Below are 16,087 nucleotides of genomic sequence, written 5' to 3' on the forward strand. Positions count from 1 at the left end.
CCTCGGGGGCATTCCCAAGCCGGCCTGGCCGCACGGGGCTCTCCGCGCTTGCGCACGTCACCTCCGCCAGTGTCAATCCCGCGAGCACGGGGCGGAGCCGGCGGATGTCCTGGCGTGCCAGGAAAGAGGACGCGTCCCCCGGCGGGGTTAATTCCGGCGCCCCGCCCGGTGGCGCGCCCGTAATTCAGCCCAGCCGCGCCCTGCTCCTGCGCAGCGACCGTCTGTCTACTTTGCTAAAGATTCTCCGAAGCTGGTCCCTGCTGGATTCGCTTTGAAGGACCAGGCACCGAAGAATGCAGACACGGAGGGGAGCTGACGCAAGCCAGGCCGCTCAGAATTCCAGACTGCGACCCCTTTTCCTTAAGAGGCGCAGCTGAAAAGTAACTTCGTGATTATCTAGGAGGGATTGGCCTCCTTCTCCTTAAGAAAATGCCTTCCAAGCAAAAGTGCCAACATTTTAGGAAGTCCGTTCCTCCAAAATGAGTACAAATGTGAGCAACGGAGCCGGATGATGCCATCACCTGCCCCCAGCAGGATGCACGAATGGGACACTGCTCTAATGACACTGATGCCACCCACCGCGATGGCGAGCCCTGCCTTCTCCTGTATTCTTCTGAGGATCCAGTCTGTCCCTTCTGCATTCTCCTGGTCCCAGAGCAGGGCAGGGGGCGGGCTCTAGTCCAATGGCAAGGCTGCCCCACCCCGCGGCCCTGCGATGGGGGGGGATCTCTGGTCCCTGCCACCACCCCCTCCCCATGGCTGAGGCTGTGCTCCCCTCAGGAGGGACGTGGCCACCCTACTCAGGCCAGTCAACCCCAAGCTCTCAGCTCCCACTTGAAGCAGCAGGACGACTGAACTTCCGTTTTGAACAGCCAGTTGCATGGAGGCCCTGGTCTCAGCGGAACCACTGGCCACAAATGTCACAACTCTTTGATTACTGCAGTCTCTTCCTCCCACACACGAGGAAACGAGGGCAACAGGCCACCTCCGCCCATCTGGGAACCGCTGTCTCCTCCGCCGTGACACCCGGTGCAGGCCAGCACAGCCGCCCTGCGCGACTGTCACGGGGCCAGGTACCCGTCCCCCCAGCTCACTCCAGCATTCGAGTGATCCCGTCTAGACTGCATTTATACGCTGAAGCCTGGGCTTCCTGCGGCCTGCTGGGCCCCTGCCCATCGCCCGTGTGGCTCACCAGGCAGACGCTTCTTGCTGATTAGAAAGCCCCCCCCAACATTCTACAAGGGGAGCCTGTCTGTCTGAGGAAGGAAGAGGCTCTCTAAAGACCGCTGTGGCTGCTCTCCCAGCGCTGGTCTCTGCCTGACACAGTGTGTTGGCGAATCTGCATCGTCACGGAACCTAAGGAAAAGCCATGCGTTCTGGATGTCGCATCGCTTCAAATAACACAGAATTGGAACGCTTCCTGGGCTAAAGAATGCATTCACCAACTTCTATTTGGCTATGCACAGGGAAATGCTTAAGAAATAAACTAAGGGTATTAATGCCAAGTAAAATATGATACTTTTCTGATGGAAAAATGAATTAAATTAAATTTTCTGATACATGGTTTCATCCTGAAATACTGAACCCTTCAGATTAATAGAACTGGCCCTGGCATTTTAATAACGACACAAATTTGCAAATGTGATCGATGTCCTAAAGCGTTTTTCGTTCCAAACGGTGCATTCATGTAATGACATCGTATGAAACCTGGAGCACCAAGGCAGTGCTGCAGTGAACATTTTCTTTTCAAAAATAATATCCCAGCATTTCATTTTCCAGAATCCTCTTAGGCAGAACACATGATAAAAAACCCTATTTTCACAATGTTGGATTTGTTTTATAACATCACACCGTCGTGATGCCTTCTTTTATCCTGTTCCTTCATTTAACTACTTTTACATCTGTCAGGAAGCAGGAGAGAGAACTTGGCCTCCCACGAGCCGTCTTGGAAGAAAACAAATTGTTTAGGGTGAAAACAGCCGTCACAAGTTCACCCTGAAGAGTCAAAGCAGGCCTTGACATGGAGCATGGCCCCCGCACCAGAGTCTGCAGAAGCCGGGTTGCGTCACTCCCCACTCCCCACCTGCACGTTACATGAGGGGGGGTCGTCCTGCGACACTGCTCAGCGACCCTCAGAACCGATCAAGCCAAACACACCTTGCAACTTTTCATCCTCGCAAAAATCCAGAAAATAAAACAAGCAGGAGAATGGACATGTGTTGTTATTTCGTTTCATAGGCAAAGAAACGGCCTAAAACACTCGAACACTTGAGGGCAGGCCCCCAGGCCAGCCAAGGCTCTCCGGATGATCCCTGAGCAATGCCACACCGCCCCAATTCATAAGGGTCAAACAGCTTCATCCAGCACGATCCCACCCTCTACTAGGGTGTGGGGAAGGTATCTCTGAAGAGTTGTGTTACATTTTAAGAAGCGCCTAGTTTTTTCCTTTAGAAAGCATCTGTATCTTATGCTGTAAAGCACTTCCATCATCTAAGTTATTTTAAGCGGCTGTGTTTTGGAGGCCACCTGTCCGTGGAGCTTTTAGCTGGTGGGGCTGGCATGTCTGTGTATGTTCAAAGGAAAGTAACCTGGGGGTCAGGTTCCTCCTAATGGATCATGTGACCAAGAGCAAAGGATCTGAAGGGGTAGCTCACTCGGAAAGAGAACAGTTAAGTGTGTGGAGTTCGCTGCCTTTAAACATCTGAGAAATTACCACGTGGCTCAGATGACCACTCAGAAACTTGGTGACTCTGAGATATCATGCATTTTAAAGAGTTCGATATGCCCACTCTTAATCTTATGTTAGGGGATGCAATCTACGACGTCCACAGAGGACAGCAAGGCACACACACGAATGCTGAGGGTAGGCTCCCGGGAATGAGTGGGTGACCACCACTTAATGACATGACTTCTCCATGAATTAACAGCAAGGGGTCGAAGCAGAAAGGATATTACTGCATTTGAAACAGGTCATCAGCTTAAGGCAAAGCAGATCATAAATATGCAAAAACACCAATTATAAGTCAAAGGAAAATAAAAGGAATACAAGAACGTGATGAAAAGAGCTGCAAATGAATATTCAGCAAGCTCACTGCATCTCATAAGCATCAAATTTGGCTTAAATAAAACAATGCTCTCGCTTGAGGAAGAAAATGATGGGGCAGAATTTTCCTTAACGGAGCTCTCAAACATGGCTGCGGAGAATCCCAATGCCATCTCCTTAGCATTCCCTGCGACCCCCAAAGAATTTAATTTGCTATAGGTCTCAGGATTTCTGCTTGTTATCATTTAGTGCTGATCAGAAATACTGTGCTTTGGCTAATAACATCCAGTGATCCTGACGTCACGTGTTAGAAATCTAATTTAAAATCCTTCCAAATGAATAGGAGTAGAGTCAGAAATGAAGTCTGGTGGACTGGATGCTTGCGTCCCCCCAACTCATATGTTGAAACCCTAACCCCCAATGTGATGGTGTTTGGAGATGGGGCCCATGGGAGAAATTCGGGTTTAGGTGACGTCATGAAGTTGGAACTCCCCTGATGAGATTAGTATCTTTACAAAGACAGGAAGACCCCAGAGTCCCCTCTCTACCTCATAAGGACACAGGGAGAAGGTGCCATCCTGGTGACCATTCTCATCAGGCATCTTGATCTGGATGCCCCAGCCTCCAAAATGGAGAAATAAATATCTGTAGTTTGCACTAACCCATCGGTGGTGTTTTATCATGGCAGCCCAAGCAGACTGAGACAGAAAGGTGTAACGAAAATTGCGAGACCTACCACCCCAACGGTGGGCATTATAGGGCTCGGAGTTAACGACTGGAGTTGAAAACTGGGGTGGGGGGGGCAAATGCAATTTGATTTCCTGCACAAATGACCCCTGGAAACAGACAGTGCTGCTGGTTGTGACTCTTAGCATCTATTCTCTTTCATTTTACATCGGTTATTATTAAGTCTTTTTTTTTTCCAACGTTTATTTATTTTTGGGACAGAGAGAGACAGAGCATGAACGGGGGAGGCAGAGGGGAGGGGCAGAGAGAGAGGGAGACACAGAATCGGAAACAGGCTCCAGGCTCTGAGCCATCAGTCCAGAGCCCAACGCGGGGCTCGAACTCACGGACCGCGAGATCGTGACCTGGCTGAAGTCGGACGCTTAACCGACTGCGCCACCCAGGCGCCCCTATTAAGTCTTTTTGAATAGCATAAATTGTGTTATTTTTCCAGCCACATTTGGGCTGAAGGATAAAGAATCTCATATATAGATAGGGCTCAAGTCCAATACTACAGGTCGATAAAACTGGGGGGATGTTTGAGACCATTGCTTGCCTCAGAAGCACATGGGCCACCAGCTCATTACAAGCCAAAGAAAAGAGATAAGCCCAGAAGATACTCAAGACCTTCACAGAAAGTTCCTCCCACGAGTGTAAGTCATCGAGAATGCAGCTTCCCAAGAAAGGAGTGCCGACTTAACTGCTCAGAAAGCCAAACTTGTACTTCTCAGCTAGGGTCTACAAATGTGAAATCGATGGGCAGAGGGCTGGTTCGATTAAGAGTTTAGAAGAACAAACAAGAAACACAGTTTCCAATGTCCTGAACTCTGTAGGAAAAGACTACACTAGCCTCCCTCCATCAAGATTTACAGCTCACTCTGCTTTCCATAGAGGAGGACGCTTCTCTTGTCTATTCTATCATTGACTTCGAGAGCATGGAACAATATTAGCTTTCGCACTTAGCTCCTCTCCACTATGGCAAGAGAGAAGACCAAACAAATAAGTTGTATGAGAAGGAGGGAACCACCACTATTAGAACTCACATTGAACTTTCCTGGCATCCAAAGGGGGGCCTTCCATTTCCTTTGTATTGTGACCTATTCTGCTGGCTATTTCTCCAGAGCAATGCTACCAGACATTTCTCTCCCTGCTTCCTTCAGTGTCAACAGAGATCTGCCTCCAACTCTGAGAGCACCTCATGACAAGGCTCATGTCTGTCTGGTCCTAGAACCACACAGGGACGTGTGGATGACTACACCTGATGTTTTGTTAATCAACGAATCAATGATAAACTGAAATTTATACCTCTGCTAATATCCAATAGAAATCATTATCATCTTGGTCTTTGGGAGTTCAAATGGTTGAAAGGTTAATTATCCCAATGAGGTTCTACTATGCTTATTTCAGAAACTCAGTGGACCAAATGGTCCTGGATCATCCAAGGGGCTATGAATTGCAGGTCTCTGAATGTTCCCAAACTCTCTCTCCCATATGTAAAGACACATGCACAACAGAACAGATTTTAAGTGCTACGTCCCAATGGTTTTCAAAAGTTTAGAAACATGTAACTGTGTACTAATTAAACCCAATTTTACTAGCCTTAAGTCAGCTCTCCAAAGGATCTTTACCAGGCAATACAGCACAATCTGCCTAATTCAGGCGATTCCAGTGAACTTAAAAGTGAAAACAAAGAAGAAACCTTAACGCACGTTAGTTTGGACTTTCATCAATTTAGATCATCTAATTAACCTGAACCCATGAAATCTGGCTTCGTTTAAACACCGTAAAAAATTCTCTTCATTCATCATGACTTTATAGGTGCTATATCTGATCTATATCCACTCGTTAGAAAATTTAAAAGCCAGCAGGTGTTTGGATTGGGCTAACGAATGTGACCAAGGCTATCAGGCATGTCAATCCATGCAGCTTAGTTCTAGATGAAATGATCATCCTACTTCATGGTGCATGTGTGAGATCAATATTTCCTTTCAAGTAGCACAGCGTACCAGAAGGGAGGCATGCCTTTGGCGGATACGCGGGGTTATTTCTGCACTGATGGTCTATGTGCAGTTCGCACTGTGGCATGTTTAAATCCCGTTTATAACCTACACGATACTAGGTAAATTTAGAGTTAAACCAACCAAGCACAGTGTACCCTTCTGATTATGGCTGGCCAAGAGGAAATCTTATTAAGGTAAACAGACCAAAACGTAGGTATCAAATGTAATGTGACAACAGAGGGACAATGGTCCGGGGGTAGAGGCCCAGCACCACAGGGATGGCGTGGCCAATCTTGGGCATGAAATTAAACGTGGTAACAGTAGGTGTGTTCACAACTAAGCAATGGGTTGCAAAATCCTGCAAAAACAAGACTCCAAATACAGGAGAAGCAAGGAGCACTGTGATTAACAAGGTCTACTTTGAAGGGGAATGGCCTTTTTAGTAAAGGCCAAAAATGTTCCACAAAGTCGCACTATAATTAAAAAAAAGATGTGGGTGCCTGGGTGGCTCGGTCAGTTAAGTGCCCAACTTCAGCTCGAGTCATGATCTCACGGTTGGTGGGTTCCAGCCCCGCGTCGGGCTCTGTGCTGACAGCTCGGAGCCTGGAGCCTGCTTCGGATTCTGTGTCTTCCTCTCTCTCTCTGCCCCTCCCCAACTCGTGCGCTCTCTCTCTCTCTCTCTCTCTCTCTCTCTCTCTCTCTCTCTCTCAAAAATAAATAATCATTTAAAAAAGAGATAAATAGCTTCCTGGATGCATACACTGAAGGCTTCTGCAACTAGGAAAAAAAATTCCTACTACAAATTAAACTTCAGAGGTTTCATTAATGATACCAATAATAGGAGTTTTAAAGTTATATTATTTATAAATTACCAGAGAATCCACTCAAAAGTTAAAACGTGCACTCCTTAGAAATTTGGGGCTGATAGTTCTTTGGAGGAAATGCCACACAAAGCCAATGAGGGGTCAACAGGAACTGAGATGATGCATTCAGTAAACCACCTCATTCAAGGAGCCTTTACTGAGCATTCATTTACGATCAAGTAAATTTTACACCTCCTCCCCATGAAATCAACTTCATTGGAATAAATTCAATAAAACAAACCAGCAAGAAAAGTCAACAGCGCAAACAAACAAACACAGGCGGTAAGAAGCAGGCTGGTCATGAGCTGGGCAGTGAGATTCCAGCGGTAGCTGCCAGGCTCTGGGGGGACCGCGGGCTCCGCCATCATGGGGGCTCACAGCTAGCTGTCTTTATGAGAAGAGGGCTGTGGCTGAAGGAAGACTTCTGATAAACCGAACACACTTCTTCCAACATGATTACAAAACTTTCCTTGCACACAAAATTTAACCACTGAAACCACTAATGCAGAGGCTCCCACATTTTCCTATTTCACAATGCTCTTTGTGGCTCATGAATCTTTCATAGCATTTCCTAGGCCAAAGGAAATATCCAAAAGTACTGTTTGTTAAGTAGTAAGGCCCACAAGAGTTGAGTATATGACCTCACAACCTCGTAGTTGTTGGGGAAAGAAACCCCAAGTAGATACTGAAATAAAATGTAATGTTTTTATTTCATTCTTAGAAGACCCAGGGACTTACTCTGGGCCCTCAGTAGCCACTGAGCTGGTTGAGCATCACGTAACTTCACAAGCCTTGGATTCCAATTCAGCACTGCCACTCGCAATGTCTGTTCTGCCTTGACTTCTTGAATTTTCGTCACAACGCTTGCCCAAATCCCAGCTTTATAGTGAAAGGAATGTAGTGTCATCTAACGTTGAAACCACGAACTACCGTGAGTTTGTGGTTTGCATGGTGTCTGCCAGATACGGAGGGTTGCTATGTTTCCCTTGGAATATTTAAAATATTGGGAGGCACCCCAGCGGGTGCCTTGGCACACAGTTTGGGAAACCACATCACTGATGACCTACAGGCTCAACAAAATAAATAGATATTTCGTTAAATAGAACTGAAAGTGTTATTAAAATTACAATGCCCGTGCTGCTTATTTTCTCCTTCATAAACTCTGAAAAGGTATGCTTAGTTAGACCAAAAATATAGGAGATTTGTTGGGAGCTTACACAACAGGGTTAGCTTCTCCTAAAAAAACCCAATCTGAATGTATCATTGCGCAGATTTTTAGGAGATACAGCTCAAAGTAGGCAACTTTTATAGGTTTAAAGTCCTCTTTGTGTCAGTTTTGTGAGTGATGTCTGGGCAGGGAGGAAGGAGAACGTTTCTGGCTTGGGTACCTAGCTCTCACGTTCACTGATGCAGGAACGACATGAGAGGGAGATCGTTTGGGGTAAAAGCTGGAAACATGTCATGTCGTGAGAGAAGGAGAAGAACACCGTCTTCGTGTGTCACTGTCGATGGCAGGTCCCTCCTCCCCAAGCCTCCGTGACAAACAGCAGGGATCTGCTCTCTACCCCACGAGTCTGGTTTACAAAGGTTTCCAGACGGCAAACTTCACACACACATTTTCAGCTTACAAGAAAAGTAAGAAAGCCCCGACCCTCTTCTGGGTCTGTCATGATCATATTCTGAAATGCTAGTGTTTCCAAGTCTAAATGCATTTCTGGGATGAATTAACATGCTTCCTGAGGGTGTGAAGAAGTCTTGTAAGCCAGGGAGGAAATAAACCCATCCAAGGCTACTAGAACTCCAAAGAACAAGTAGAAAAAGTTAAAAATCTTCACTTCCATTTTCCAGTGGGCACATTGCATAAATAAACTTGCCCGCTAAAAAACCAAGATGATTTTTAACGATTATCGTTTATCATTAATCATTTAATGGTTAATAAAATGATTTGATGAGTAGTGTCTGCAGTCACTAATTGTTTTGAAGTTCATTTATTTGAGAGAAAGAGAGAGAGAGAGAGCGTGCGCACACACAAGGAGGGAGACGGAGAGAGAGAGAGAATCCCAAGCAGGCTTCACATTGTCAGCACAGAGCCCGATGTGGGGCTCGAACTCACCAACTGAGAGATCATGACCTGAGCCAAAATCAAGAGTCAGACACTTACCCGACTGAGCCACCCAAGCGCCCCCACAAGTACTAATTTTTTAAGGACCAAAATAAAGAATGGAAATCCTAGTTGACAATTTATGATTCTCCCTTTGTTTTGTATCACGTATAATAAGCCAGGCCTTAATCGATTAGAGCAAGATTCAGTATCTCACAATGTATTTTGACTATTCGAGAAACACCGCAATGCCTTTCTTTATGCTTGAACAAGACTATTTACAGCATGATATTAAATGGAAGCAGCAAAACAGTTTACCGAATGTTTGAGAAAGACAGAATAGTCTCAGAATTGGCCTTCACTCTAGAAGGAGAAGAGACAGGCAGCGTGGAGCTTCCCGTGGTCAGGTGGTCCTGTGTTGTTTTCCTATCAGGGAAATTAACATGCTGGGCTTCCTACAGGGCATACCTTTCACAGCTCGAGAATTTCTACAGCCAATCACTGCACTGAAAGACATTGAGGAGGAAAATTAAGTGCCAGGCATCAGGACCACATGGCAATAGAAATGGAACGGGTGAAAACAATTTGATTTTAAGAATACGCATTAAGAAATGGCTTTGTTTCGATGACAACCAAATTCCACAAAATGCAAGCAAAATAGTTTTTAGCCTCTGAGCTCAGGAAAACCACACAGACCTGGACCATCACCTGGGTTATCAATGGTCTCCAGGCAGCGGGGATTCCAGGCTCTAGCTCATTCCCGGCTTCCTCCGTGTCATCAATCTCTCCCAACAGCAGGCAAGGGTGCTTCTGACTGCACAGTCCCCTCTCTTACCTCACACGACCCGTCCTTCTTCTCCATTTCTCATTCTCCCTTTGTGGCCAACTCTTAAAGGCTTGTCTACTTGAGCTCTTTCTACTTCTTTGATTCCTGACTCTCCATAGTCCACTTCTAACTACGTAGCAACTCCAAGATGCCACTCTTGTCAAAGTCACTGGCCCCTCCCAGTCCCTCCCTCACCCCCGTCACCGGCAGCTGGTCACTTTCTCCAGCCCAGAGTCCCCATCTCTCTGGGCTTCCTGAGCTCCACACTCCCTGGTATCCGCCTGACCCACAGACTCCCCCACTCTGACTCAGATGCGACACTCTCCAGGGCTCCATCTGGGTCCCCAATTTCTCCCTCACAGGGTCATCCATGCACCTGGCTTCTTCAACCCCACCTACATGGCACCAACCCCCAATGGCAGATCTCTAGCCCCGATCTCGCTTGTGAGGTCAGCACTCAAAGCATCTCCACTTTAATGTCTGTGCAAAACTCCATCTACAACCTGCCCCAATGCATCTTCAACTTCTATTGATGTGTTACCCCCACTCCACTCCAGGTACCACACCCTCCTTTGGGGTCCTCCAACTTGTGTGTCTTGGCAGGCCCACGGCCTTTGCACACACAGCTTGCTTGGCCTGAGAAAGCCCCTTCTTGCCCCTCTTCCCATGTGGGACCATCCTTCTGACCTGTGGCTTCTATGTGAGCTCCTCTCTGGCATGTTCTCTGATTGTCTCCCTGTTACTCACCAGCGCTATGCCCAGCGATTTCCTCCAAGATTACTTCGCCCAAGAAAGGTAATCATTTGTATTTATCCATCTGCTTATTGCCCATGTGTCCTACTCTTGTCTGCAGTCCACGAGGGTAGAGACACCATCTTTCTTTTTTCTTTTCTTTATTCTTTCATTTTCTTTCTTTTCTTTCTTTCTTTCTTTCTTTCTTTCTTTCTTTCTTTCTTTCTTTCTTTCTTTCTTTCTTTCTTTCTTTCTTTCTTTCTTTCTCTTCCTTCCTCCCTCCCTCCCTCCCTCCCTCCCTCCCTTCCCTTACGTATATATTGGGTAATTCGTAAAGGGTCTATCATGATGTGTATTTGGTGAATATTCTTTGAATGAATGAATATAATCCCTTATATCCACATGCTTCACCACATCAGAATTGGAGAGATCATAATTCAAATACTGAATACAAACATATCCCTTCATTCAACAGATATTATTGAGGGACTACTAGTGTTCAAGGTGCAGGGGATGTAATTTTGAGAAAAAAGACAAAAATCCTTCCCCTCATGGCGCTTACATTTAAATATGAATTTTGGCTTCAGATCAAACTTCTTTTTCTGCCTTTCATATCTGGAGATAAAACTTTGTCATCGCTTTGGAAGATGTTATCCCTAACACCAGGCTTCTGCTTCGACATATACCTAATGTTCAGCAAATCCATGCAAATGGTATCTGGACAGGCATGAAGAACGTGGACCCAGAATTGTCCTCTCAGAGCTAATCTGGAAAGAAAAAATGCAGTATGTGTGTTGTCACCTGAAAGAGAGTGAAACTCTCCTAGGGTGACCAGATTTGCCTCTGATCTGTTGGGTAAACGAAAACATCTAAAGAAAAGATATGTGTTAAAAAGAGGGGGTTGAGTGGGTGGCGAAGATTTTAATTCTGGAAGCACAGAAAAAGGCCAGTCTCTGGTGAAAACAGTGCCGTCCAGAACAGATGGCCTCTTGTCAGCCGATTCTAGTACCTGGCCCACCTCGCTGGTGCATCTTCCCAATGGAGTGCATACTTAAGGATTGCAGAAACTGATGCATTCTCACCGGGGGCCATATCACCCTCAAGGAGAACACTGCTTCATGGGGAAAGGGAAGAACATTACTTTTTTAAGTGCATAATAGACGGACATGCACGTGTCACTTAAACAGATATGCAGTATTCCTGTGGTAGTAAGTTTTCCGTTAGTTGGGAAAAAATATCTAAAATGGCTCTTCGGGAGAGTTACAGTGGAGAAGAGTCAAGCAACATTGCCTTAAACGTCACCTGTGCTATCTCCATGCTCACGGGTGACCTCTGGATAAGGCAGTTTCTTGCTACAGAGGCAGAAGGTGGGAGGTAGTTTGAAACAACTATCTGGTCTACCCAACAGTCGTCCGCTAATGACAACTTAGGAAATGAACTCTCTGGGTTTAAACATCATCCATTTTCACTTTTGTTAGAGCAAGTCTGCCTCCTAAGTTTGGCAAAGTTTGATTTACTAACAAGATTGCACTTCGGAGCTCTCCAGACGGAGGGCTACTCCCCGGAGGGGTGCATGCTCCCAGGTGGACATACTGTACCTTTGTAGACGGGCCTCCCCAGGAGACACATCTTCTGACTGATAACATCATTCTTCAAATCAAGATCAACTTATCCCTGACTCCATCAGCCACAGATTTTAATACATTCTTAACCAACTATTTCCCATCTGGTAATGCCCATACATCACACCCGATTCTGTAAGTGACTTTTGCCATCTTTTAGAACTACGGTGAATCTAATGAAAACATCATGATCACATACAAATGCAAATTTCAGGCACAAACTATGCTCCCTTTAGGGAACTGAAGACTTCCATTTGAAAGCACACTGCAATTGTAGCTGCCATACAAATACCTCTTCTGATTTGTCTTTAGGAATGGAAAAGGCAAGATAAGGCTTCACCCAAGCGCTTTCCAAACAAGAGCTCACTGAAGAAGGTTCTGATGCTGGCTGTGCATTAGAGTCACCTGGCATTTTAAAAAGATATGTACATGCCTGGGACCCATGCCTGGAGAGTCTGTAAGTTATTGTTTTACAACAATTTTCCCAGAGGAATACGTTGTGCATCGCGAAAGGAGAAACTAAGGATAGATAGAAGTAGATGACTAACCTCGAATACTGCCAGAACAAAGAAACAATTCACGTGGAGAGAAGAGCTGAGAACATAATAATGGATGGAATAATGGCTCATGTTAATGAGGACGTGCTTCCTCCCTCCCAGGAGGTGGGCTTCGCTATTCAAACTAAAAATGAGAGGTGTAGTGTAATTGTTTAAACCAAAGGAAAGACACCCTTCCCCTCATTTAGGGGGGCCCGGCGCCGACCTGGAGCGAGATAACCCTGTCTCTGGAGGGTAAGAACAGGAGCCTGGATACAGTTGAGGCTGAGCACTGGGGTTCGGTCAGGGGAGAGAGATGGAAGGAGGCTCATGAGCTGAGCCAAGACCAACCTCACATACTCACATCGGGACGGACCAATGGGATTTCAGGAGACCCACAGGAACAGCTGAACGAAGGCCAGGGGAAGGGATGGAAAACACTATGTGCATAGTGTGACGTCAGGGAAATATTCTCGGGAGGACGGGCTTCCCTGTAACTTCCAAAGGAATATTTTGAATGCACTCGTCCAGGACTACAGAGCCCCTACCCATACTGCACCTGTAAGTTCCATTTTGAAAGCTAGCAAACATTCAGTAGTTTCTAAGACAAGCGGAAAACCAGTTAAAGTTAAAACCAGTTACTAAACCAGCCTTCTGAACTTAGATGTCGTTCTCTTGTTCTTCTGTTAGCGCATGTCAGCATCCCAGGTCTGATGGTGTTTGGAGAGCAAATCCGATAGTTTGGATGGATAAGGGGATCATACTTCAGAGCCTGCAAACACGCAATCTTGCCATTTGCAACCACGTGGATGGACCACGAGGGCATTATGTTAAATTATTAAGACAGAGGAAGACAAATACATGATTTCACTTCTATGTAGAAACTAAAGATCAAAATAAACAAAACAAAGGTCAAACCAGACACTTTAAAACAGAGAACAAACTGATGGGTCACAGATAGGAGGCGGGGGGCGGGGGGATGGGTAATGCATAGAATATATGAGTGAGGTACAGAATTGTGGAATCGGCATGTTGTACACTTGCAATGGATATGACATAGTATGTCAACTATACTTCAATAACAATGAGAAAAGAATGCTCCCAGGTGGAGCCTTCACTAATAAAAAAATGCTGCATTTCAATGGTCCCTGACTGGCGTGGGGCAGGGGGGGCACCTGGGTGGCTCAGCGGGTTAAGCATCCAATTCTTGATTTCAGCTCAAGTCATGATCTCACAGTTCGTGAGTTCAAGCCCCGCATCGGGCTCCCCGTGGACTATGCAGAGCCTGCCTGGGATTCTCTCTCTCTCCCTCTCTGCCCTTCCCCTGCTCGTGCTGTCTCTCTCAAAATAAATGAAATAAAATAAAATAAACTTTAAAAAAAAAGTAAATGGTCATTGGCCAAATTTAGATTTTAATGTGAAACTATCTATAAATGATACCTTAAATTGAATCAAATTAGATAAGTATTAAAATGATATATCTTATAAATGATATCTTAAATGGAATCAAATTATGTAAATATTAAATTGCTTTAAATACTGCGTTGATGATTGATGAACTAACCAAGGAACACAAATCATTCTCTGCAGAAGTCATTACGTTTTCAGGTTTCTCCTTCATGTTCCCCCCACATCACCATTAGGTTCGGGCCCACGGGGGAACAGCCCAAGAGAAGGGAATTCTGGGTGATGCAACCTGTGATGCTCTTCACACGCTCTATTAACACCTGCACGAAAACATCTGTGGGCACGCCCATAAACACGGCGCATTCTCTGCCTGAATGACAGTCTTCTTCAGGCTTAACAGTAGCTTCAACACAACCGCACCGGAGCTTTCTGTCAGTGGCGGTGGCCGCAACGGCACATTCTAAACAGGGAAAAGTCCTGCGGTCTGGTAATTATGTACTTTGGAGTTAATTACTGCCTACTAAGTTAATAGCTATTCCTATCAATCATCAGGCAAGATGACAACATCAGGTGGTGTGGTGGGGACCTGTAAGAACCAGGACAGGTGGGGTGACATAAGCTCTTGGAGGAGTAGCAAACACTGGTGATTAGCTAGTCAAGGCCTTTCCCACCCCTTTCCCTAGGTACCCACAAAGGCTGGAAACCCACGCACTTGCTTCGCCAGGTTCCTATGTAGCTGGGAGGGGAACCAGATGTGAGTCAAATCAGCTTCAGAAGAGGAAGAGTCTCTGTGTCGGCTTTTAATTTCTTACTAAAAAGGAGCAGACACAATTCATGGGAAACGTTCGCTTTCCTACTCCTACTTGCTTTGAATGTAGATGAAATGGCCGGATCTGCAGCAGCCTCCATATGACGGCGACAGAAAAGCCAGGGGACTCTGGAAACAGCAGCCCCGATTTCACGGATCTGCTGCACCAAGGTGAGTGGCCCTCCACCTTTGGATTTCTTTTTATTTCGGGCAAATAAATTTCCGTTTGTTTCAGCCTCCGTAGTTTGATTTTCCGTTTCATGCAGCCAAATGTGAGGCTGACTCATATGGTTGGGACAGCCCGATTGAGTTAGCAAACACAGCTTTCCCTGTGTTGTAGCATAAGCTTCTGTTACGTGTAGTTTTCTGAGAGTGTTTGCTGTAAAGTAAATGCATGAGTTGAGACCACACACGAAAGCTATGTATGGAATGCACCCTAAATAGGCTGGCAAACCAATAAGAGAAGGAATTCAGACCAGTCTGAGAAAAATTAACCTCTTTATGGAGACCATGATGTCAAGAAAGATTTGAGTCGGAGAGGCGGACCAGATGATGTACAGAAGCGAGAAAAGGAGAATTCTGGAAGGGGAGCCTTGAGCTAAGTATTACAGGGCCGGAGGGAGGCTGCTCCAAGCATGGAGTCCGCACATTGAGAGGAGCCAATCGGGCCAAAGAGGAAGTAATCCCGAGTATATACCAGCTGGAGGGACTAAGGGAAGGCAGCAGGAGCAGAAGACACATTCTTTCCCTCCTGGAGCGGACGCCATGGTTAGGAGGGTAGAATGAACGCACAATGGGAAAACATGCAAACAGATTTTGCTCAGGTACCATTTTTTGGTTGTAGTGCGTTGAATGTTACGTCCCTCCGAAATTACATCTTTGCAGTGTAATTAGGTTGCCCAACAGAGATGAGGTCATCCGGGATTGGGGTGAGTCCCAAATCAGTGACAAAGGACCTTGCAAAAAAGAGAAGACGTAGGGGAAGCCAAGTAAAGATGAGGCAGAGATCGGAGTGATACCACCACAGCCAAGAAACACCTGGGGCCGCCAGAAGCCGGGGAGAGAAGAGAAGAAGGTTCTCCCGAGAGCTTTTGGAGGGAACTTGGCTCTGCTGACACCTTGATTTTGGACTATGCTAGCTTCCTGATCTGTGAGAGAATCAATCAAGTTTAAGTCTTAGCCACCTTAGGTAGCTCATACGGTGATGCACACTCCATACGTCCTGCTGAGGACATAGAGGGGACAGAAGTGAGGAAGAGACCCATGGAAGGAAGGGAGCGGGGAGGGGAGCCTTGGAGTCGATACAGAGAGTGCAGAGCACATGCCTGGAAGAAACAAAGACAAGGGATGTGAGGTTTCTCTCTTGGGGAATCTCGCGGACGGTCTCCCTTGTTGAATGAATGCTTGTCCCTGGGAGGAAGGC

The 16,087-nt window shown here is 46.1% G+C and overlaps 1 protein-coding gene across 8 annotated transcripts in view; it reads right to left on the reverse strand.

Moving 5' to 3' along the window:
- ADCY2 (adenylate cyclase 2) overlaps nt 1-16,087 on the reverse strand; it is a 413,092-nt gene that overhangs the window by 206,287 nt on the left and 190,718 nt on the right. The gene's annotated exons all lie outside the window — the stretch shown is intronic.

The sequence above is a fragment of the Felis catus genome, chromosome A1 (genome assembly GCF_018350175.1).
Source record: "Felis catus isolate Fca126 chromosome A1, F.catus_Fca126_mat1.0, whole genome shotgun sequence".
NCBI classification, from domain to species: Eukaryota; Metazoa; Chordata; class Mammalia; order Carnivora; family Felidae; genus Felis; species Felis catus.